Source organism: Vitis vinifera, chromosome 16, assembly GCF_030704535.1.
Source record: "Vitis vinifera cultivar Pinot Noir 40024 chromosome 16, ASM3070453v1".
NCBI classification, from domain to species: Eukaryota; Viridiplantae; Streptophyta; class Magnoliopsida; order Vitales; family Vitaceae; genus Vitis; species Vitis vinifera.
The window spans coordinates 8,476,311-8,500,233 of NC_081820.1; the positions used below are offsets into that span (position 1 = coordinate 8,476,311).

The following is a 23,923-nucleotide window of genomic DNA, read 5'->3' on the forward strand; positions in this document are numbered from 1 at the left end:
ATTGACAAATAGAACATGGCTTTACTTGCACTGGTGTTTCAGCAACAGCTTGCACTTCATGCATCTTTTTCAGTTCTAGCTCCTCCACTCTTCTTGTCATAGCTGCAAATTTTGCTTTCATATCAACATCTTTATTCAAGGTGTACATCCCAGCCTTAGCATGAAGAGCATTTGGTTGAGACTTCATCTTTCCCACTTCTCCTCTATGCGGTTCATCCCATCCCCTTGAGACATCAGCTACATAACTCAAGAAATCCATAGCTTCCTCAGGATTCTTACTCATGAAATCCCCTCCACACATTGTTTCGAGGAGTTGCTTCATTGAGGAAGACATCCCATCATAGAAATAACTCACCAACAGGCATGTATCAAAGCCATGGTGAGAACAAGCATTAATGGCTTCCATGTATCTTTCCCAACACTCATAGAATTTCTCATTCTCTTTAGCTGAGAAGTTTGAAATTTGCCTTTTCAAGCCATTTGTTCTGAGTAGGAAAGAACTTCTTGAGTTGTAAATCAGTCCAAGAATGGATACTCCTTGGCCTTAAAGAATTAAGCCAAATCTTGGCCTTATCCTTTAAAGTAAAAGGAAATAGTTTAAGCCTCATCAGGTCGATAGAAGCTCCTCCCTCTCGGAATGTATTGCAAACATCTTCAAATTCCTTGATATGGGCATAGGGATTCTCACTTTCCATTCCATGGAAAGTTGGTAGAAGTGGCACAATATGGGGTCTGATCACTAGCTACTTTGTAGGGGGCACTATACATGATGGTGCACTCATACGAGGTGGATGCATGCGGTCCCTCATTGATCTGAATTCATTGGGATTGTCCTGATGACCATGGTGACTATGCTGATCCTCAGGTGTAGTTTCCATGATGTTCAAACTCAATTCCAACTCCTTGTTATGAGGTGTTTCAAGTTTAACAAGCCTTCCTCCACTATCTCGTATCCACTTTGGCATACACAACTAGTATCAACTGTAAATAAAAAAAAAAGAAAAAACAAAAACAAAGCTACCAAAAAGAGTTCGATTAACTAAAACTAAATTAAAAGCTATGCTAGACTATAAACGAGTAAAACAAAAAAAACTAAAAGAGTTAGTAAAATGACAGAAAACTCACCAAATTTGTGATGAAAACCACAAGTACACTGAAATAATATCACTATGAAGTTGGCACCTTCCCCGGCAATGGCGCCATTTGATTCGTTCCCAATTGGTGTCTCAGCTGATTCATGTCCAGCTGGTGCTCTTTGATTGAGAGAGTAATCAACAAAATTTATAACCTATATCACCATGCATTAGGATAGCTTAGCTAATATAGCATAGTGGCTCTAGGATCGTTCTATGGGAAGGGTTTTCAACTCACAACTGATACTAATTCAAAGGTAAATTGGTGCTTTTATTATTACTACCCAAAAAGTGCTATTTTGCGCTTTTAATTCATTATGTTTTAAGCACTTTTGTGTAGTAGTTCTCCATTTTTATTCCAATTGGCATGTTAAGGACCTAGCAATGACTTCTAATCATATTTGTGGCTAGTTTTAGTGTTTTGACAGCTTTTTGGATCATTAAGACAAGCCAAGTAAAGGAGAGAAGCAAAGAGGAAAACAAAGTGAAGAAAATAGAGGACAGCAGCTTCAGTCTTCCTTTGCACTTTTGGAGCACTTTCCGAAGTCCATTTTCTACATGCTATATACCATTTCAAAGCTTTGGAAGTCAAGAATCCAACGCTTCAAATCTTGTACGATTTGGGGCTGAAATGAGGAAGATATGGCCTTCGGAAGACAACTGCATCAAGCAAGTGCGAATTTCGCACAGCAGCTCGAGCAAGTGCGAATTTCGCACAGCAGCCCAAGCAAGTGCGAATTTCGCACACCAGCCATGCAAGTGCGAATTTTGCACCAGCTCATGTGTCTTTGGTGTGAAATCTCCTCTGTTCTGCCGACTCCACATGAGATCTTTTCTTTTGTATTTTTTTGATGAAAATTCCTTTCTTATCCCTGTAATTAGCCAATCACAGGCTTTGCTTTTGTAAAGACTATAAGAGGGGTGGAAATCATCTCTCGAGACACGAACATATGTTATGTTTTACACTTAGTAAAATACAGGGCTCTCTTTGCTTTCCTTTTCTTTCTACTATTTTCTTTTTCTTGGAAGCCAAATAACCTCTGAGGATGTTTTCCCAGAGGATGAGAGGCTAAACTTTTGGTTTCTTAGATTGAAGGAAGCTAGGTGAAAGGTCCAGATGCTAAAGTGGAAAACTCTCGTGCATTAAATACAGGTAGTTGGAGTTCATAAATGGCTTTTAAATCTAAAGTTTTGTTTTAAATCCTTTAGAATCACTTTGAATGGCCAATACATGTTAAGCTTTAGGTCTCTGTGGATACTTATTGCTAGATCCACATCAGACCATTAGTTATCATGTACGAGCCATTGGAAAGTGACTCAAGGTGAAGACCCATAGTGTCTAAAGCCATTAATGGAACTTGACTACCATTTCTATTGACTTTTTATGGATTAAATCTTCATTGTTAAACCTATACCGGTTTGGGAAACAACCATCCTTTATGTTGTTGTCCCCAATACGAGGAGAAAAATTCGGAATTTCCTACTTTGCATTCTGAACTTGATCCTCGCAACCTTTAGCTCCGGGAGACTTTCTTTTTTCCATTTTTACCTAGTTCTATATTAGTTTAGTTTCAAACACCACTTTCAAAACAAATTTTATTTTCTTTTAAACTTTAAGTTTTTGACAAAGGAAATCATCAGATTCAATTTCTAATCTTGAGTATATCACTGGTAGAATGAAAACCCATCCCAGAGTTTGACCCTAGAGCTGCTATACTATAGTAGCTTTGCTACGCTAGTATGAGGTCATAGGATTTATATATATTTTTTATTAAAACACCCGACTGGGCATGAATCAAAATGGCGCCGTTACCGGGGATGGTGCCACGATACAGTGATACAACTTTTTAGAGGCTACTTGTGATTTCCATCACAAGTTTGGTGAATTCCTTTTTCACTAACTTCATTTCCCTTCTTTTAATTGTAGAATTCCTTTTGTTAAGTTTATTTTCATTTTCTTTCTAACCTTAACTTTCTTCTAGCTTTCTTTTGTTTTTGTTGTCTTTGTTTTGTTTTCAGGTAAGTAGTAACTTGAGCATGCCCTATTGGATTCGGGACCAAGAGGGAAGACTAGTAAGGATAGAGAATCCTCAAGACAAAGAGTTGGATATCTGTGTAAACATCATGGACCCTCCACAAGAGGATCAGAATTCTCAACATGATCAAGGGGGTAATCCAAATGCATATCTATCCATGAGGGATAGGATGCACCCACCAAGGATGTGTGCACCCTCATGCATCGTACCTCCTCTTGAGCAGCTCATTATAAGGCCCCATATAGTGCCCCTCCTACCAAATTTCCATGGAATGGAGAGTGAGAACCCATATGCCCACATCAAGGAGTTTGAGGAGGTGTGCAATACTTTTAGAGAGGGAGGAGCTTCAATAGACTTGATGAGACTCAAGCTATTCCCTTTTACTTTGAAGGACAAGGCAAAAATATGGCTTAACTCCTTAAGGCCAAGGAGCATAAGGAATTAGGTTGATCTTCAGGCCGAATTTTTGAAGAAATTTTTCCCCACCCATAGGACCAATGGGTTGAAGAGACAAATCTCAAACTTTTCTGCGAAAGAAAATGAGAAGTTCTATGAATGTTGGGAAAGGTATATGGAGGCCATCAATGCTTGTCCTCATCATGGCTTTGATACATGGCTCTTGGTGAGCTATTTTTATGATGGGATGTCTTCCTCCATGAAGCAAATTCTTGAAACCATGTGTGGGGGAGATTTTATGAGTAAGAATCCAGAAGAAGCCATGGACTTTTTAAGTTATGTATCTGAGGTATCAAGAGGATGGGATGAGCCCAACTCAAGGGAAATGGGAAGGACAAAAGCTCCTGTAAATCCAAAGGGTGGAATGTACATGTTAAGTGAAGACATGGACATGAAAGCTAAGGTGGCAACAATGGCAAGGAGGTTGGAAGAACTTGAGTTGAAAAAAATGCATGAACTCCAAGCCATTTCCGAGACACAAGCCCATGTCATGCCATGCACCATTTGCCAATCATGTGATCATGTGGTAGATGAGTGCCCAACCATCCCAGCTATGAGGGAGACGTTAGGTGATCAAGCCAATGTTGTGGGGCAATTTAGGCCTAACAACAATGCACCTTATGGAAACACCTATAATTCAAGTTAGAGAAATCATCCAAATTTTTCTTGGAAACCAAGGCCACCTCTATACCAACCACAAGCCCAAACCCAAGCACCTCAACAAACCTCTTCAGTGGAACAAGCCATTGTGAACCTAAGTAAAGTCATGGGTGACTTTGTGGGTGAACAAAAGGCAATCAACTCCCAATTGCACCAAAAGATTGAAAATATTGAGAGTTCTCAAATTAAGAGAATGGATGGGATGCAAAATGATCTATCTCAGAAGATAGATAATATTTAATACTCCATCTCTAGGCTTACCAACCTCAACACAGTGAATGAGAAAGGAAAGTTTCCCTCTCAACCAAGCCAAAATCCGAAGGGTGTTCATGAAGTTGAAACCCAAGATGGGGAGTCTTCAAAGTTGAGGGAGGTCAAAGCTGTGATCACCTTAAAGTGTGGGAAGGAGGTTGATCAACCCTTGCCTAAGGTGAAGCAAGATGAAAAACTCATGTCAAAGAGAACCTTGGTTAAAGAGAGCAATAACCAAGAAGAGAGGAGTGGGAAGAAAAATGCATCCAAATCAAGCATTGAAGAAGAGCCAAGGATAGTGATTAAAGAGGATATGATGAAGAAACATATGCCTCCCCCTTTTCCTCAAGCTTTACATGGAAAGAAGGGAATCAAGAATTCATCATAAATTCTTGAAGTTTTGAGACAAGTGAAGGTGAATATACCCTTACTTGATATGATCAAGCAAGTCCCCACATATGTAAAATTTTTAAAGGACTTGTGCACGGTCAAGAGAGGGTTACATGTGACAAAGAAGGCATTCCTCACTGAGCAAGTAAGTGCCATCATTCACAGTAAGTCTCCAGTTAAGTACAAAGATCCGGGATGTCCCACCATTTCAGTCAACATTGGAGGGACACATGTGGAGAAGACTTTACTAGACTTGGGGGCAAGTGTGAATTTGCTCCCATACTCTGTGTATAAGCAACTGGGACTTGGAGGATTGAAGCCCACAACCATCACTCTCTCCTTAGCTGATAGGTCAGTCAAAATCCCAAGGGGGGTGATAGAGGATGTTCTAGTTCAAGTGGACAAATTCTACTATCCTGTGGATTTTGTTGTGCTTGATACTGATCCCACTATTAAGGAAGCAAATTATGTGCCAATCATCCTTGGGAGACCTTTCCTAGCTACCTCCAATGCCATCATCAATTGTAGGAATGGGGTGATGCAGCTCACATTTGGAAACATGACCTTGGAATTAAACATATTCCACCTATGCAAGAGGCATCTTCACCCAGAAGAGGAGGAAGGATTGGAGGAAGTGTGCTTGATCAACACTTTGGTTGAAGAGCATTGTGACAAGAATTTAGAAGAGAGCCTGAATGAAAGCCTTGAAGTGCTTGAAGAAGGGTTACCTGAACCCTCTGATGTGCTAGCCATCATGTCTCCTTGGAGGAGACGGGAAGAGATCTTACCACTGTTCAATAAGGAGGACTCACAAGGAGCAGCTACGGAGGACCCTCCAAAGCTTGTTTTGAAGCCACTTCCTGTTGATTTGAAGTATGCATATTTGGAGGAAGATGAGAAATGTCCAGTGGTGATTTATTCAACTCTCACAAGTGATCAAGAGGATAGTCTTTTGGGAGTCCTCAGAAAATGCAAGAAAGCCATTGGATGGCAAATTTCTGATCTGAAAGGGATTAGCCCTTTGGTGTGCACCCACCATATCTACATGGAGGAAGATGCAAAACCAGTGAGGCAGCCCCAGAGGAGGTTGAATCCTCACATACAAGAAGTGGTAAGGGGTGAAGTTCTGAAGCTACTTCAAGCAGGGATCACATTTCCCATTTCAGATAGCTTGTGGGTGAGCCCAACCCAAGTAGTCCCAAAGAAATCTGGAATTACTGTGATCCAAAATGAGAAAGGGGAGGAAGTCTTTACACGTCCTACCTCAGGATGGAGGGTGTGTATAGACTACAGGAGGTTGAATTCAGTGACTAAGAAGGACCATTTCCCATTGCCTTTCATGGACCAAGTCCTTGAGAGAGTCTCAGGGCATCCTTTCTACTGTTTTTTGGATGGTTACTCGAGGTACTTCCAAATAGAGATTGATTTGGAAGATCAAGAAAAGACAACCTTCACTTGCCCCTTTGGTACTTTTACCTATAGGAGGATGCCCTTTGGTCTATGTAATGCACTTGCAACTTTCCGAAGATGTATGCTAAGCATCTTTAGTGATATGGTGGAGCGCATCATGGATGTCTTCATGGATGACATTACTGTGTATGGAGGTTCTTATCAGGAGTGTTTGTTGCATTTAGAAGTTGTTCTCCAAAGATGTATTGAGAAAGACCTAGTGCTAAATTGGGAGAAGTGCCATTTTATGGTACAACAAGGAATTGTCTTAGGACATATAATCTCCAAGAATGGCATTGAGTTAGATAAGGCAAATGTGGAGCTAATTGTTAAGTTACCACCTCCCACAAATGTTAAAGGAATTAGGCAATTCCTAGGACATGCCGGGTTCTATAGGAGGTTCATTAAGGATTTCTCAAAAATCTCAAAACCTCTTTGTGAACTCTTGGTAAAGGATGCCAAGTTTGTGTGGGATGAGAAATGTCAGAAGAGTTTTGAGGAACTAAAGCAATTCCTCACAATTGCACCAATAGTGAGAGCCCCAAATTGGAATTACCTTCTGAGGTAATGTGTGATGCAAGTGATCTTGCTATGGGGGCTGTTTTGGGGCAAAGAGAAAATGGAAAGCCCTATGTGATTTATTATGCAAGCAAAACTTTGAATGAGGCTCAAAGGAACTACACAACTACTGAGAAAGAGTTGTTGGCAGTAGTTTTTGCCTTGGATAAGTTTCGTGCCTATTTGGTAGGGTCCTCTATAGTGGTGTTCACTGACCATTCCGCTTTGAAGTACTTGCTAACCAAGTAAGATGCCAAGGCAAGATTGATAAGATGGATCTTTTTGCTTCAAGAATTCAATCTCCAAATCCGGGATAAAAAGGGAGTAGAAAATGTGGTAGCTGACCACTTGTCAAGACTTGTGATAGCACATGACTCACATGGTCTACCTATCAATGATGACTTCCCTGAGGAGTCTCTCATGTCAATAGAGGTAGCTCCATGGTATTCTCACATTGCAAATTACTTGGTTACTGGAGAAGTTTCAAGTGAGTGGAGTGCCCAAGACAAGAGGCATTTCTTTGCTAAGATCCATGCCTATTATTGGGAGGAGCCTTTTCTCTTCAAATATTGTGCGATCAAATCATAAGGAAATGTGTTCCTGAACAAGAGCAATCAGGAATTCTATCCCATTGTTATGATAGTGCATGTGGAGGTCATTTTGCTTCCTAGAAAACAACTATGAAAGTGATCCAATCAGGTTTTTGGTGGCCCTCTCTTTTCAAGGACGCCCACACTATGTGCAAGGGATGTGATTGGTGTCAAAGGCTTGGGAAGCTAACACGCCGAAATATGATGCCCTTGAACCCCATTTTGATAGTGGATGTCTTTGATGTTTGGGGGATAGACTTCATGGGACCATTTTCAATGTAGTTTGGACACTCCTACATTTTGGTGGGAGTGGATTATGTCTCTAAGTGGGTAGAAGCAATCCCATGTAGGAGCAATGATCATAAGGTGGTTCTTAAATTCCTCAAGGAGAACATCTTTTCAAGATTTGGAGTGCCTAAGGCCATTATCAGTGATGGAGGAACCCACTTTTGCAATAAGCCTTTTGAGACTCTTCTAGCCAATGGGGTCAAGCACAAGGTAGCTACACCTTTTCACCCTAAAAAAAGTGGCCAAGTTGAGTTAGCCAACCGGGAAATCAAGAATATACTGATGAAGGTGGTAAATGTGAATAGAAAGGATTGGTCTATTAAGCTCCTGGATTCATTATGGGCTTATAGGACCGCTTACAAGACCATTATTGGAATGTCTCCTTATCGCCTTGTTTATGGCAAAGCGTGCCATCTTCCAATAGAGGTCGAATATAAAGCATGGTGGGCAATCAAGAAGCTCAACATGGATTTGACAAGAGCCGAGTTGAAGAGATGTTTGGATTTGAACGAATTGGAGGAAATGAGGAATGATGCTTACCTCAATTCAAAAATTGCAAAAGAGAGGTTGAAGAAATGGCATGATCAGTTTGTAAATCAGAAGAATTTTGCCAAGGGGCAAAGAGTCTTGCTTTATGACTTTAAGCTTCATCTTTTTCCGGGAAAATTGAAATCAAGGTGGACGGGTCCTTTCATAATTCATGACGTGCAATCAAATGGAGTAGTGGAACTACTCAACTTCAATAGCACTCGAACTTTCAAAGTGAATGGGCATCGTCTCAAGCCCTATATGGAGTCATTTTCCCGAGACAAGGAGGAATTCATCCTCCTTGATCCACCTCTAACATGAAAACACTCAGTTCATGGTTGAACTTAGTCTCTTCAAAGACTAAAAAGTTCATCCTCTTTTTGTTCCTTTTTCTTTTGTATATGCATGTTTTGATTTTTATTTTTGCCCTTAAGTTCATTCTAATGTGGTTTAAATTGGTTTTTGTGTTAACATGTAGGTAGGAAAGCTTGAAGAATGAAAACAAGGGAAAATAGGGGAGAATAGCCAAGACACAGCAAAATTCGCACCACCCAATCCTCTGGTGCGAAATTCGCACAACACATCCCCCTTGTGCGAATTCGCTTTTATGACCAATTTTCAAAAGCATGTTCTCGGTCCCTACCCAAAATCTCAGTGCGAAAAGGCACAGGAATGCAAACCTTGTGCGAAGTTGCCTTTATGACTATTTAAAAAAAAAAAAAGCATGCTCTCTGTCTTGGAGAACCACAGGAATGCGAAAATTTCGTACTTCACTATTCCTTGTGCAAAATTCGCATTTCTCTTTAAAAGCCATTTTCTCTTCTTCAATTCTAAGCTTGTTCTTCTTCAATTCTCTCAACACCTCTCTTCCGATCACCCCTTTCCATCCACAAGGTCCTCTCCTTCATCATCCCCCATCCTCAACCCCACCATGGCAGCCCATCTCAAGAGCTTCATTCCATAGCCGCGACCAACACTATTCACAACAGTCCGCACCTTCCATTTTCAACTTTTTCTCCTCCTTCCACCATCAAAAACCCTTCATTTATTCACTTAACACTCCAAATTCATCCCTAAACCCAACCCAACCTTGATTTTTCAAAATCAAAACCTCAAGCATAGATTTCAAAGCCACGGTTTCTTCATAAGAAACCCATTGCCGCCGGCTATGGGAGCTTCAAAATCTCTCATTCTCTTCTTGTAAAGCTCCCATTTCCAAGCTTAGCCACCATGAAAAACTCCTTTCCTACCTCAGCCAGCATTTCCCACCCTCAAAAACCAAGAATTGTTGCCATTTGAAACCACCACAATTTCGCAATTGCACGGGTGAATAGTGCATTGTGCGAAATTCGCACAACACATTTCCCTTGTGCGAAATTTGCACCACCCTTCCCTTGTGTAAAATTTTGAGGTTCTTCATCCCCACCCTCCTTAAATCCCAAGCCTCTGAGCCTCATTTCTTTGCTCTATTATGCCTAAGACCCGAGGAGGCTATGCCTCAGCTCCCTAGAGCAATCAGAGAGCTGCCCCTATGTGGGCCCCAATAGATGCACCCCCACATTTACCTGATTCTGTCCCTCAACGCAGATACCATACGAGGAGAGCAACTGCCACGCCTGTGGCCCCTACTCATATTCCACCTAGGAGTCCTCCTATAAAGAAGGCCAAGACTTCAGAGCTAGGAGAGTCCTCCAGAGCACCTCGAGATTCACAGTCTCAGCCTCCTCCCACCAGGCGCCCTATCCTCGCCAGCTCGCCCATTGAGGGCAACTCCGATTGCTGATCGAGAGCATTCCATGTCGAGGCATATTTTGATCACTCTATTTTGCGACAGCAGCCTGAGTTGGGGGATTCATACCGCCTACTTGAGAGGTACCATCTTGTACCCTTTATGACTCCGCCACAGTTCTTTTATCCTCGAGTAGCTTTAGACTTTTACCAGTCTATGACTACTCGTGGCGTCCCGGTACCAGCCTCGATCCTTTTTACCATTGATGGACGCTAGGGTATTTTGGTGGCTAGACAGATTGCCGAGGCTTTCCATATCCCTTATGCACCAGCAGATCCCGCTGCATTTAGACGTTGGGCCCCACTTTCTGAGTGGGACATGGTTCGTATACTATCTCGAGGGACATCTTCAGAGAGGATCATTATGAGGAAGGAGCTTCCCCCTGGGATGCTCCTAGTTGATGTGGTGTTTCGCAACAATCTTTTTCCTCTTCAGCATAGAGTGTAGAGGCGAGGGGCCATTCTAGAGGCGTTATTCCGTATCTCTGAGGGCTACTACTTTGGCCCCCATCATTTGATTATGGCCGCCCTCCTCCATTTTGAGGAGAAGGTGCATAAGCGGCGTCTTACGAGGGCAGACACCATTCTTTTACTTTTCCCTCGGCTGCTATGCCATGTTCTGGCGCATATGGGTTCCCTGCAGACCCTCATTCTTAGCCCCGCCGCCATTGTCCAGAGAGCTTCTCTCTTGACCAATGGAATCAGGTATGGCTCCATCAGCATTCCCCAGAACTTCTTGAGCCAAGGGAAGTCCCTCCACAACCTTTACCATCTATATCTGCTCCGTCTACTTCAGTTCCCTCAGAGCCCGTACCAGAGGCAGCATCGTCTGACACCCCACCTGCTGTTCCTCCTACCTCAGAGCCACCTATTACTATCCTTGGTTCAGAGTATCGTGACTTGCTCGCTTCTTTCTAGACTCTGACCACTACTTAGACGACTATTATGGAGCGGATGGACCACTTCCAGCTTCGGTAGGACCAGCAGACTCTCATTCTCCGTGAGATTTAGCAGCACCTCGTTTTTTGCCACCAGCTCCACCTGTTGCTCCTGCGCCCTCAGAGCCTTCTGCTCCAGCTGATGATTTTGCTCCAGCTGATGATGCTACACCTGTAGCGGTACCTTCCACAGTTGCAGCGGAGGACCCCTCCTATCCATCAGAAGAGCCTACTACTTGATCATACGATCACTCCTCTTCTTTTTTTGTTTTTATTTTGTATCTATATTCTATGTTTTTGGATGTCATATATATTTTGGATGTGATATACTGACATTGGATGTATTCCATGTTTATCTTGTATATTGTACTCTCTCAGTTTATATAGACATCTTCCTTTTTTGTGTATTTTAGCTATTCCTTTTTATTTCCTCTACTCATCACTCTTATCATTTCTTTTTCTTTTGCAACATGTGGTTTCTCCTGTTCATTCAGAGTCCCTTACTATCAGGAAGTATCACTTCCTCCCTTTTATTATCACTTGCTTTTAGAACATTGGGGACAATGTTCATCCTAGTTGGGGAGAGAGTTGAGGAAGTAATTTGTTGAATTTTTGGTTAAGTTATTTTGCTAACAATTTTTTTGCAAACTCTCTTTGTTTTCTCAAAGATAAATTCTCAAAAGTAAATGGGAGAAATTAAATTCTTATTGCCATAGTCTCAGAGTTTGTATTATGCTTATTAAAGTTGATAAATTGTTGAAGCTCCTTTTGATTTCAATCTTAAGTCTTCCACTCTAATCTTTTCACACACTGAACACATTAGATTCCAGTTATAAGATGGAAAACTTTCTCACCCCCCTAAACTTAGGAAATTTTTGACTTGGTGCCTTTGACCTCATTCTATTAGTGTTGGGACACCTTATAAAAGGCCAATGTGTCTTATGAAAAATTTGCTTCAATTTCTTTGAAACCCGAGCAAGGTCCGAGGGGTATATGGTGAAAATCTTTGAAGCTTGGTGCCCTAAGCCTTTATTGGTTGGGAGTCACCGACCTCACTGCTCATTACATGGGTGGATGGGTGGAGAGTAAAAAAAAAAAAAAAAAAAAAGAAGGGTGCGTTCTTAGCCTTTTATATGGGGGTTAGAGTTGCTAAAGTTAGAGAAAAACCTTAGTTGGGGGGAGAATGTAGTTTGACATACTATAACTGGAAACTAAGCACCTTAACACTTAGATTTTTATGGAAAATTAAGAGTTGGTCCTTTGGGAGTGGAAATTATTTTGATACTCAAATTTGCATAATGCCCACTCTTTATATGTTGTGATAGGTAAGTTATTTGATGACTCTTGTTGATGATTGAGTTTTATATCCTTGACTTGCCATGTGAGAGTTTGATCCAATCATGCCACTTGATTATTTTTTGGAGTGATCAACATGATTTTGTAAATTATTATATTATCTATTTTTCTTTATTTTTCTCTCCTTCATTGCTCAGGGACTAGCAATATGTCAGTTGGGGGGAGTGATTACTACCCAAAAAGTGCTATTTTGCGTTTTTAATTCATTATGTTTTAAGCACTTTTGTGTAGTAGTTCTCCATTTTTATTCCAATTGGCATGTTAAGGACCTAGCAATACTTCTAATCATATTTGTGGCTAGTTTTAGTGTTTTGACAGCTTTTTGGATCATTAAGACAAGCCAAGTAAAGGAGAGAAGCAAAGAGGAAAACAAAGTGAAGAAAATAGAGGACAGCAGCTGCAGTCTTCCTTCACACTCTTGGAGCACTTTCCGAAGTCTATTTTCTATATGATATATACCATTTCAAAGCTCAGGAAGTCAAGAATCCAACGCTTCAAATCGTGTACGATTTGGAGCTGAAATGAGGAAGATATGGCCTTCGGAAGACAACTGCATCAAGCAAGTGCGAATTTCGCACAGTAGCTCAAGCAAGTGCGAATTTCGCACAGTAGCTCAAGCAAGTGCGAATTTCGCACAACAGCCCAAGCAAGTGCGAATTTCGCACACCAGCCATGCAAGTGCGAATTTCGCACTAGCTCATGCATCTTTGGTGCAAAATCTCCTCTGTTCTGCCGACTCCACATGAGATCTTTTCTTTTATATTTTTTTGATGAAAATTCCTTTCTTATCCCTGTAATTAGCCAATCACAGGCTTTGATCTTGTAAAGACTATAAGAGGGGTGGAAATCATCTCTCGAGACACGAACATATGTTATGTTTTACACTTAGTAAAATACAGGGCTCTCTTTGCTTTCCTTTTCTCTCTACTATTTTCTTTTTCTTGGAAGCCAAACAACCTCTAAGGATGTTTTCCCAGAGGATGAGAGGCTAAACTTTTGGTTTCTTGGAGTGAAGAAATCTAGGTGAAAAGTCCAGATGCTAAAGTGGAAAACTCTCGTGCATTAAATACAGGTAGTTGGAGTTCATAAATGGCTTTTAAATCTAAAGTTTTGCTTTAAATCCCTTAGAATCACTTTGAATGGCCAATACATGTTAAGCTTTAGGTCTCTGTGGGTACTTATTGCTAGATCCACATCAGACCATTAGTTATCATGTATGAGCCATTGGAAAGTGACTCAAGGTGAAGACCCATAGTGTCTAAAGCCATTAATGGAACTTGACTACCATTTCTATTGACTTTTTATGGATTAAATCTTCATTGTTAAACCTATACCGGTTTGGGAAACAACCATCCTTTATGTTGTTGTCCCCAATACGAGGAGAAAAATCTGGAATTTCCCACTGATTACTACCTAAAAAGTGATATTTTGCACCTTTAATTCATTATGTTTTAAGCACTTTTATGTAGTAGTTCTCCATCTTTATTCCAATTGGCATGTTAAGGACCTAGCAATGACTTCTAATCATATTTGTGGCTAGTTTTAGTATGTTGACAGCTTTTTGGATCATTAAGACAAGCCAAGTAAAGGAGTAAAGCAAAGAGGAAAAACAAGCCAAGTGAAGAAAACAGAGGACAGCAGCTACAGTCTTCCTTCTCACTTTTGGAGCACTTTCCGAAGTCTAGTTTCTACATGCTATATACCATTTCAAAGCTCAGGAAGTCAAAAATCCAATGCTTCAAACCGTGTATGATTTGGAGCTGAAATGAGGAAGATATGGCCTTCGAAAGACAACTACTCCAGGCTTGTGCGAAATTCGCACAACACCTTCCAAATTCGTACCAGCCCATGCGTGGTGCGAATTCTCCTCTGTTTTTGCCGACTCCACTTTAGATCTTTTCTTATGTATTTTTTGATGTAATTTCCTTTCTTATCCTTGTAACTAACCAATCACAAGCTTTGCTTTTGTAAAGACTATAAGAGGGGTGGAAATCATCTCTCGAACGTGTGTTACATTTTACACTTAGTGAAATACAGAGCTCTCTCGTTTTCCTTTTCTCTCTACTATTTTCTTTTTCTTGGAAGCCAAACAACCTCTGAGGATGTTTTCCCAGAGGAACTTTTAGTTTCTTTGAGTGAAGGAAGCTAGGTGAAAAGTCCAGATTCTAAAGTGGAAAACTATCGTGCGTTAAATACAGGTAGTTGGAGTTCATAAATGGCTTTTAAATCTAAAGTTTTGCTTTAAATCCCTTAAAATCATTTTGAATGGCCAATACATGGTAAGCTTTAGGTCTCTGTGGATGCTTATTGTTAGATCCATATCAGTCCATTAGTTATCATGTACGAGCCATTGGAAAGTGACTCAAGGTGAAGACCCACAGTGTCTAAAGCCATTAATGGAACTTGACTACCATTTCTATTGAATTTTTATGGATTAAATCTTCATTGTTAAACCTATACCGGTTCGGGAAACAACCATCCTTTATGTTGTTGTCCCTAATGCGAGAAGAAAAATCCGGAATTTCCCACTTTGCATTTTGAACTTGATCCTAGCAACCCTTAGCTCCGGGAAACTTTCTTTCTTCCAATTTTACTTAGTTTTATGTTAGTTTAGTTTCAAACACCTGTCAAAACAAATTTTATTTTCTTTTAAACTTTAAGTTTTTGATAAAGGAAATCATTAAATTCAATTTCTAATCTCGAGTATATCACTGGTAGAATGAAAACCCATCCCAGAGTTCAACCCTAGAGCCACTATGCTATAGTAGCTTTGCTATGCTAGTATGAGGTCATAGGTTTTATAAATGTTTTTTCTTAAATGACCCGACTGGATTTTCACGGAATCATCCACTTTGCATTCTGAACTTGATCCTAGCAACCTTTAGCTCCGGGAGACTTTCTTTCTTCCATTTTTACCTAGTTCTATATTAGTTTAGTTCCAAACACCACTTTCAAAACAAATTTTCTTTTCTTTTAAACTTTAAGTTTTTGACAAAGGAAATCATCAGATTCAATTTCTAATCTTGAGTATATCACTGATAGAATGAAAACCCATCCCAGAGTTCGACCCTAGAGCTGTTATACTATAGTAGCTTTGCTACGCTAGTATGAGGTCATAGGATTTATAAATATTTTTTATTAAAACACCCGACTGGGCACGAATCATTTTTCATTTCAAGGTTAACTTAAGAAATAAAACATAAACTTTGGTAAAATGAGGTTTTGTTTCAAGCTAACTAAAAAGAAAATAATAGAAATTATTTATGAAGAAAAACATTCCTTGGAGGTTTGGGTTCACAGGGGAGGTTTCTTATGCAAAAACAGAGCTCCGGTCATTTGGTTCATTTCCTCGCATTAGAGAATTAACATATAGTCAATTCTCTAACCGGTGTTGTACAGATGTAACCTTTAAATGGATTTCAGCTCTAATTCCCTCTCACTGATGCAACTTGCAATGGCTCGTGCCTCTCACCTAACATTTGCCATTCAAGGTGATCTTTAACCTTGGATTTCCCTTCACAAGCTCGCAAGAGATAACTAATGGATGTCTCCTTAGAGCCCAAAAGCTTATCAAGTGTTGGCAATTCTAGAAAATCCTACCTCCAAGTCACTTCCTAAAGCTCGCAAGAGATAAACAAGTGCATCTCCATGGACGGAGATCACGTGCCTTACCAAGTGTTGGCTCAAGTGAATTGAAGGTGTTTTAAGTTAACTAAAAACATAGAAATCATTAAAGGATCACACTTTCTTTTCATTAATGGCTGAAACCACAAAGCTATAAATTCTTGCAATTGGAACCTTTCCCAGCAACCTTAGCTCCAAGGAACTAAAAGCCTAGCCACTCATTCTCTGAGGAAACTTCCTCAGAGCTTGTTTGGCTAGTAAGAAAAAGAATGAGAAAATAAAAATATATATGAAAAACATAGCAAGTGCTCTGTAAAATATATTTCTTGCAAAATTGTACAAAGGTTCCTTTTAGAACAAGCTCTCTAGAGATCGTCCTTTGTAAAGAAAATTACAACTATATATAAGAGGTTATTCACCCTTTGTTCTTACTTAAAGACTAAGGAATCCTATGACAGGTGGATTACAAGGAGAGTTTGGGGATTTAGACATCAAATATCTAAAGCAAAATATCTCAAAATGTCGGTCGCACATATCGGGAAGCTTCAAGAGAACACTGCGGCACTGTGCAAAAATCCGGGTAATCTGAAATGTCGGCCGCGGATGCTCTCTGGGTAAGCGCTATTAGAGGATCCGGATATGTCTGACCGGGGAAGTTGAAAAGCCTCCTCTCCCATCCAGCGTCAGGTGCCGGATGTGAAATATCCGATCAGAGGATCCGGACATGTCTGACCGGACAGAATTCCAGGAGTGAGATATCTGCGCGTCGCAAGGGGGACCATCTGCGTGTACTAGGTGTAGGGACCCCTCCCCCTGATGACACGGAGCGCGCACTGCTATCCGGCGCAACTCCATCCGGATTCCCCAAGAGAAGCACACGGCACTCGTGAACATCACACTCCGGATGATAGCATATCCTATCCGGATATGTTTGTCCGGATCATTGACTAAAGTGAGCAAGCCTTGCTACAGCCCACGTTCCGCCGCTCTCCAATGGTGTGTCCGGACGCCCTGTCCGGACATCTTTGCCATGGATTCCAAAGAACTCTCCTCAATCTCAGATTGCTTGCTTTGGTGATAAAAAAGCTATCAAAACACCAAAACTTAACACAATTTGATTAGAATTGATTGCAAGGGTCCTTAATATGTTAATTGGGTTAAAAGATGATAACTACTACTCAAAAGTGTTTAAAAGAGTTAATTACTAGCTATCAAATAGCACTTTTTGAGTAGTAATCAACCAATGTGAAGAAACTTGAGAAAGAGTGGCCGGAGGTGCGCGGGGGGCTTTGCTTCAGACAGAGGTCCTCTGGAAGCCCCTAGGAGATGGTGCTGTGGTTTGGCTCAATTTCGCAAATGAGGGGGGTTTTCGCAGAGCAAATGATCGGTGCGAAATGGAATATAGCAATTTAAAGGTTTAAATTGGAATTTAAGTGACGGTTGAGCTTTTCGCAAGAGAAGGCTCATTTCGCAGCATGAGGGCGATTTCGTAGCCTAGGGGATATTTTGCAGGCCATTTCGCATGTGTGAAATCTAAGTGTGGGCTGCGAAATGGCACTCGTGTGCCAAGGGAGTGTTTCGTAGAGGGTGCTTGGGCTGCGAAATGAGACTTTGGAGGGTTTCATAGCTCGTTTCGCAGTTGCGAAATGAGTATTTGGGCTGCGAAATGGCACACGTGTGCCTGAGAGGGGTTTCGCAGCTGCGAAAAATTTCGTAGAGGGTGGTCTTAAGGCTGAAAAATGGTTTCGTAGAGGGGGGCCTATTTCACAGCAAGACCTCAATTTTGCAGAGGGGACCTTTGGCTGCGAAATAATTTCGTAGAGGAAGCCCCTTTTCGCAGGGGAGCTATTTTGGCTGCAAAATTTTCGTAGGCCAATGAATTTCCTTACTTTTGAGCTCCTTTGGTTCCCTGAGACCTTCCTTCACCTCATTTGCAATTCCTCCTAAATTTGATCATTCAAAAAGTCTAAGTTATAACAAAATAACATAAATTAAAACTAAGATTGAAATTGAAACAATTAATAAAGCTTTTAAATTAACAAAAATTAAACAAAAAACATGGACTTTGGCAAAACCAAGTCCATCCAACCCTTTTTTATTAGGATTTCTGTGGCTTAAGGAGGTTGACTTCCTCCTTATCTTGATTGAATGGCTCCATGAATGGTTTGAGACGATGGCCATTGACTTTAAAAGTGTCTGTGCTGTTGGAATTCAGTAGTTCCACTACTCCATTGAGATGCACTTGGTGAATAATGAATGGGCTTATCCACCTTGACTTTAGCTTCCCAGGAAAGATATGGAGCCTAGAGTAAGACTCTTTGTCCCTTCCAGAATTCTTTGTTGGAGATTAATTGATCATGCCACCTCTTCATCCTCTGTTTTGCAACTTTGGAATTGATGTAGGCATCATTTCTTAATTCCTCCATCTCATTAAGGTCTAAACACCTCTTTGCCCCGGCTCTGATCAAGTCCATGTTTACCTTCTTGATTGCCCACCAAGCATTACATTCAACTTCCACATGGAGATGGCATGCTTTGCCATAGACTAGGCGATAAGGAGACATGCCAAGAATAGTCTTGTAAGTTGTTCTATATGCCCATAGTGAATCATGGAGCTTAACAGACCAATCTCTTCTGCTCGTGTTCACCACCTTCATCAATATATTCTTAATTTCCCTGTTTGCTAGCTCAACTTGCCCGGAAGTCTGAGGGTGATAAGGTGTAGCTACCTTATGCTTCACCCTATACTTGGCTAATAGGGTTTCAAAAGGTTTGTTGCAAAAATGAGTACCCCCATCACTGATTATGGCCTTGGGCACCCCAAACCTTGAGAAGATGTTCTCTTTGAGAAACTTGAGAACTACTTTGTGATCATTGTGTTTACAGGGGATTGCCTCAATCCATTTAGAAACATAGTCTACCCCCACCAAAATGTAAGAATTACCAAAAGACATTGGGAAAGGTCCCATGAAGTCAATGCCCCAAACATCAAAGAGATCAACTATTAGAATGGGGTTCATAGGCATTTGATTTCTTCGTGTTAGCTTCCCGAGCCTTTGGCATCTATCATAGCTCCTACACATGGTGTGGGCATATTTGAAGAGTGATGGCCAACTAAAACCTGATTGCAACACCTTCGTGGCTATTTTCTGAGAGGCAAAGTGACCTCCATATGCACTCTCATGGCAATGACTGAGGATTCCTTGCTGCTCTTCTTCAAGGACACAGTTCCTTATTATTTGATCTGCATAATACTTGAAAAGAAAAGGTTCTTCCCAATAATAGACATGAATATTTGCAAAGAAGTGTTTCCTATCTTATGCTTTCCACTCACTTGGAACTTCACCAATAACTAGATAGTTAGCAATATGAGCATACCAAGGAGTGTTTCCTAGCAACATAAGTGATTCCTCTGGAAAGTCATCATTAATAAGTATAACATGGGAATTATGTGCTATAGCCAACCTTGAAAGGTGGTCAGCTACCACATTCTCCACTTCTTTCTTATCTCTGATTTGGAGATTGAACTCTTGTAGTAAGAGAATCCATCTAATCAACCTTGCGTTTGCATCTTGCTTTGTCAATAAATACTTCAAGGATGAATGGTCAGTGAAAACAATGATGAAAGACCCTACTAGATAAGCACGAAACTTGTCTAAGGCAAACACTGCAGCTAACAATTCTTTCTTTGTGGTTGTGTAGTTCCTTTGAGCTTCGTTCAATGTCTTGCTTGCATAGTTGATTCATGCCCAGTTGGGTATTTTTATCAAAAATATTTATAAATCCTATGACCTTATACTGGTGTAGCAAAACTACTATAGTATAGCAGCTCTAGGGTCGAACTCTGGGATGGGTTTTCACTCTACCAGTGATAGACTCAAGATTAGAAATTGAGTCTGATGATTTCCTTTATCAAAAACTTAAAGTCTAAAAGAAAATAAAATTTGTTTTGAAAGTGGTGTTTGGAACTAAACTAACATAGAACTAGATAAAAAATGGAAGAAAGAAAGTCTCCCGGAGCTAAAGGTTGCTAGGATCAAGTTCAGAATGCAAAGAGGGAAATTCCGGATTTTTCTCCTCGTATTGGGGACAACAACATAAAGGATGGCTGTTTCCCGAACCGGTATAGGTTTAACAATGAAGATTTAATCCATAAAAAGTCAATAGAAATGGTAGTCAAGTTCCATCAATGGCTTTAGACACTATGGGTCTTCACCTTGAGCCACTTTCCAATGGCTCGTACATGATAACTAATGGTCTGATGTGGATCTAGCGATAAGTATCCACAGAGACCTAAAGCTTATTATGTATTGGCCATTCAAAGTGATTCTAAGGGTTTTAAAGAAAAACTTTAGATTTAAAAGCCATTTATGAACTCCAACTACCTGTATTTAATGCACGAGAGTTTTCCACTTTTTGCATCTGGACTTTTCACCTAGCTTCCTTCACTCCAAGAAACCAAAGGTTTAGCCTCTCATCCTCTGGGAAAACATCCTCAGAGGTTGTTTGGCTTCCAAGAAAAAAGAGAATAATAAAACAATCAAAATGAGAAGGTAAGGCAGAGCAAAGGCTCTGTATTTTACATCTTTTAAAAAATGTACAAAGGTTCGTCTCGTTAGAACAAGCTCCCGAGAGTGTTTTTATAGGAAGGTAATTTACCCTTCCTTGAATACTTCCTAGCTAAGGAATTACATGAGTGGCTGAATACAAGGAGGAAATGGAGATTTAGACACAAAATATCAGAAGAAAAAGAGTCGGTGCACAAATATCCCAGTTTCGCACGTTGCATGGTGACTTGCGAAAATTTTCGCAAGTTGATTTCGCGACTTAGAATCCACTTTCGCACGTTGAGATCCAAGTTCGCAAGTTGCAAAATCACTTTCGCATGTTGGGCTTCACAGCGAATGCACAACTGCCATCCACTTTAAATTTCGCACGTTGGAGTTCCAATTTCGCAAGGTGCGAAATTGTCCCTCAACTTGATGGAGTTGTCTTCCGAAGGCCATATCTTCTTTATTTCAGCTCCAAATAGTACAAGGTTTGAAGAGTTGGATTCTTGATTTCCTGAGCTTTGAAATGGTATATAGAATGTAAAAAATGGACTTTCGAAAGTGCTCCAAAAGTGCGAAGGAAGACTGCAGCTGCTGTCCTCTGTTTTCTTCACTCTGTTTTTCCTCTCTCCATTGCTCTTTCCTTGCATACTTTGAACGACTAAGGCAAAGGACTATGAGGCTCCAAAGCTCGGTTTCTTTATGAATTTGAGCTTCCAAAAGCTTTTCCATGAACTATATACAGCTCTCCCTCATTCTTAAATTGCTTTGGTGAGCAAAAAGCTATCAAAAACACCAAAACTTAACACAGTTTGATTAGAAACGATTGCAAGGATCCCTAACATGCCAATTGAGTTAAAAGGTAATAATTACTACTCAAGGGTGTTTAAAAGAGCTAATTATAAGCTAAAAAATAGCATGTTTTGAGTAGCAATCACTTCCCCCAACCGACATATTGCTAGTCCCTTAGCAATGAATGAGAGAAAAAAATAAAAATAAAAGTAATAAATTTACAAAATCATGCTGATCACTCCAAAAAATGTTTAAGTGGCATGACTGATCAAACTCTCACATGGAACATGAAAGAAATAAAACTCAAACTTCAATAGGAGCTATCAAATAATTTGTCTAGTCACAATTCATAAAGAGTAGGCATTATGCAAATTTAAGCTTCAAAATAATTTCCACTCCTAAAGGTCCAATCCTTACTCTTCCACAAAAATCTATGTGTTATTTATTAGTTTCCGGATATAGTATGTCAAACTAGTCTCTCCCCTCAACCTAGTTCTTTTCAAAGCTTAGCAAACTAATCAACCTCCAATAGGCTAAGAACGCACCTCTTTTCTTTCACAATTTTTTCTTGTAGGAGTGCAAAGCTTAAAGGCATTCTTTTCTAAATTGTCCATGTAACGGGGGTCCATCGATGACTCCCAACCAATCAAGGTTTAGGACATCAAGCTTTAAGGATTTTTCAACCACTAACTCCTCGGATTTCACCCCGGACTTTTGAGAATGAATTTTTAATACCCAAGCACCTACAATATGTTAAACTCCACCTATTCACCCATGTAACGAGCATTGAGGTCGGTGACTCCCAACCATTGAAGGCTTAGGGCACCAGGTTTTAAAGATTTTCACCATATACCCCTTAGACCTTGCTCGGGTTTCAAGGCAAGTAAAACATTTTTCTTTTTCTTTCTTTTTCCAAAGGCTTATTGGCCTTTTATAAGGTGTCTCAACACTATTAAAATGAGGTCAAAGGTACCAAGTCTAAATTTTCCTAAGTCAAGGGGGAAAATAGTTTTTCATCTTAAAAACGGAACCTAGTGTGCACAGTGTGTGAATAGCTTAAAGTGGAAGAACTAAGTTTGAAATCAATAGAAGTTCAATAATTCATCAACTTTAATAAACATAATACAAACTCTAAGTTTCAAGTAAAAAGACAAAAATTTAATTTCTCCCATTTCATTTTGAAATTTTTTCCTTAATAAGCATGGAGAGTATTAAAAAAAAAACTTTAAAATTTTTTTAAAAAATAAGCAAAAAGCAACTAAATTACCAAAATAACTTAGCATGAATAACAAAACTTCCTTCCTCAACTCTCCCCCCAACCAAGCTGAACATTGTCCTCAATGTTTCAAGAGCGATTAAAAAAATAAAGGGAGAAAGTGGTACCTCCTGAGTGATACAGAGTTTGAGTCGTATAGGAGAAACCACATGTTTCACAGATAAAAGAGTAATGAGAAAAGGGAATATAATAAAAATAATATATATATATATGTATTACTTGGAAAAGAAATATAATATGCATGATGTTCAAGTAATACATCCAATCCCAGTATATAATATATCAAAAAGATGGGATTCATAAGTCTAATATAAAAAGTAAGTAAAAAAAAAAAAAAAAACATAAAGAGATCAGATAGTAGTGGGATCATGTGATGACTCTATTCTGATCTCTTCATCTGATATGGGTTGCTCAGCTGGTATGGTCCCCTCATCTGGCACTGGAGGCTCGGATGGTCCAGACCTATCATGCCCAGGAAGTGCCTACATACTCAGATGCTGCTGGATCTGATGAAGGATCGTGGTATGCTGGGTCTGAGTAGCAATGATCTGATCCTGGTGTGCACGAATAGTGGCCATCTGCTGGAAAAGAGAATCCTGAGCGGTGCTCAGTGTCTGTAATGAGTGTACTAAGCCTTTGAATTCCGTAAGAGAAACGGTGACAGTGGGCTCAGATGAAGGAGGAGGTGCTGAGGTGGCTGTCACGACTGGTGGAGCGTCCTGAGTGAAAGGAGAAGTAGGAAGTGTAGCCTCAGGCATGTGCACTGAGGTGTGTGCTGCAGGGGCAGGAGGTGTGATGTTAGTGAGAATCTCATCCTGCTGGGCCTGGGGTGGCTGCTCATCTTGGTGTAGCTTTGGAGGTGGAGGTGCATCTGGGGCTCCGTGAGGTGTAAAGTAGGCTGCCAAGTGATGCCATTTGTCGAGAGAGAAGTTCTCTCGGCAATGGTGGCGCCTCTCAAGGTGGGGCTCTGCAGGATAGCCCAGGTGCTCTAAAATCTGGCAGAGGAGCCTCGGAAACAATAACGGAATGGCATCTGCCCTCTGAAGCTTTCTCTGATGGACTTTCTCTTCAAAGCTAAGAAGAGAAGTCATAATCAAGTGATGAGGGCCGAAGTAATATCCCTCAAAAATCCTAAATAATGCCTCAAGTATAGCTCATCTCCTCTGAACTTTATGCTGAAATGGGAAGATGTTGGTGCGCAGGAGCACATCAATAAGGAGCATCCTAGATGGAAGCTCTCTCCTAGTCAACACTGAGGC

General features: G+C 40.4%; 1 non-coding gene across 1 annotated transcript; it reads right to left on the reverse strand.

Moving 5' to 3' along the window:
* Positions 1–3,668: 3,668 nt before the first annotated feature.
* LOC132252737 (small nucleolar RNA R71) lies at positions 3,669–3,775 on the reverse strand. The gene has a single exon (XR_009464516.1). It is a non-coding gene; the product is annotated as a small nucleolar RNA R71 (small nucleolar RNA).
* Positions 3,776–23,923: the final 20,148 nt, after the last annotated feature.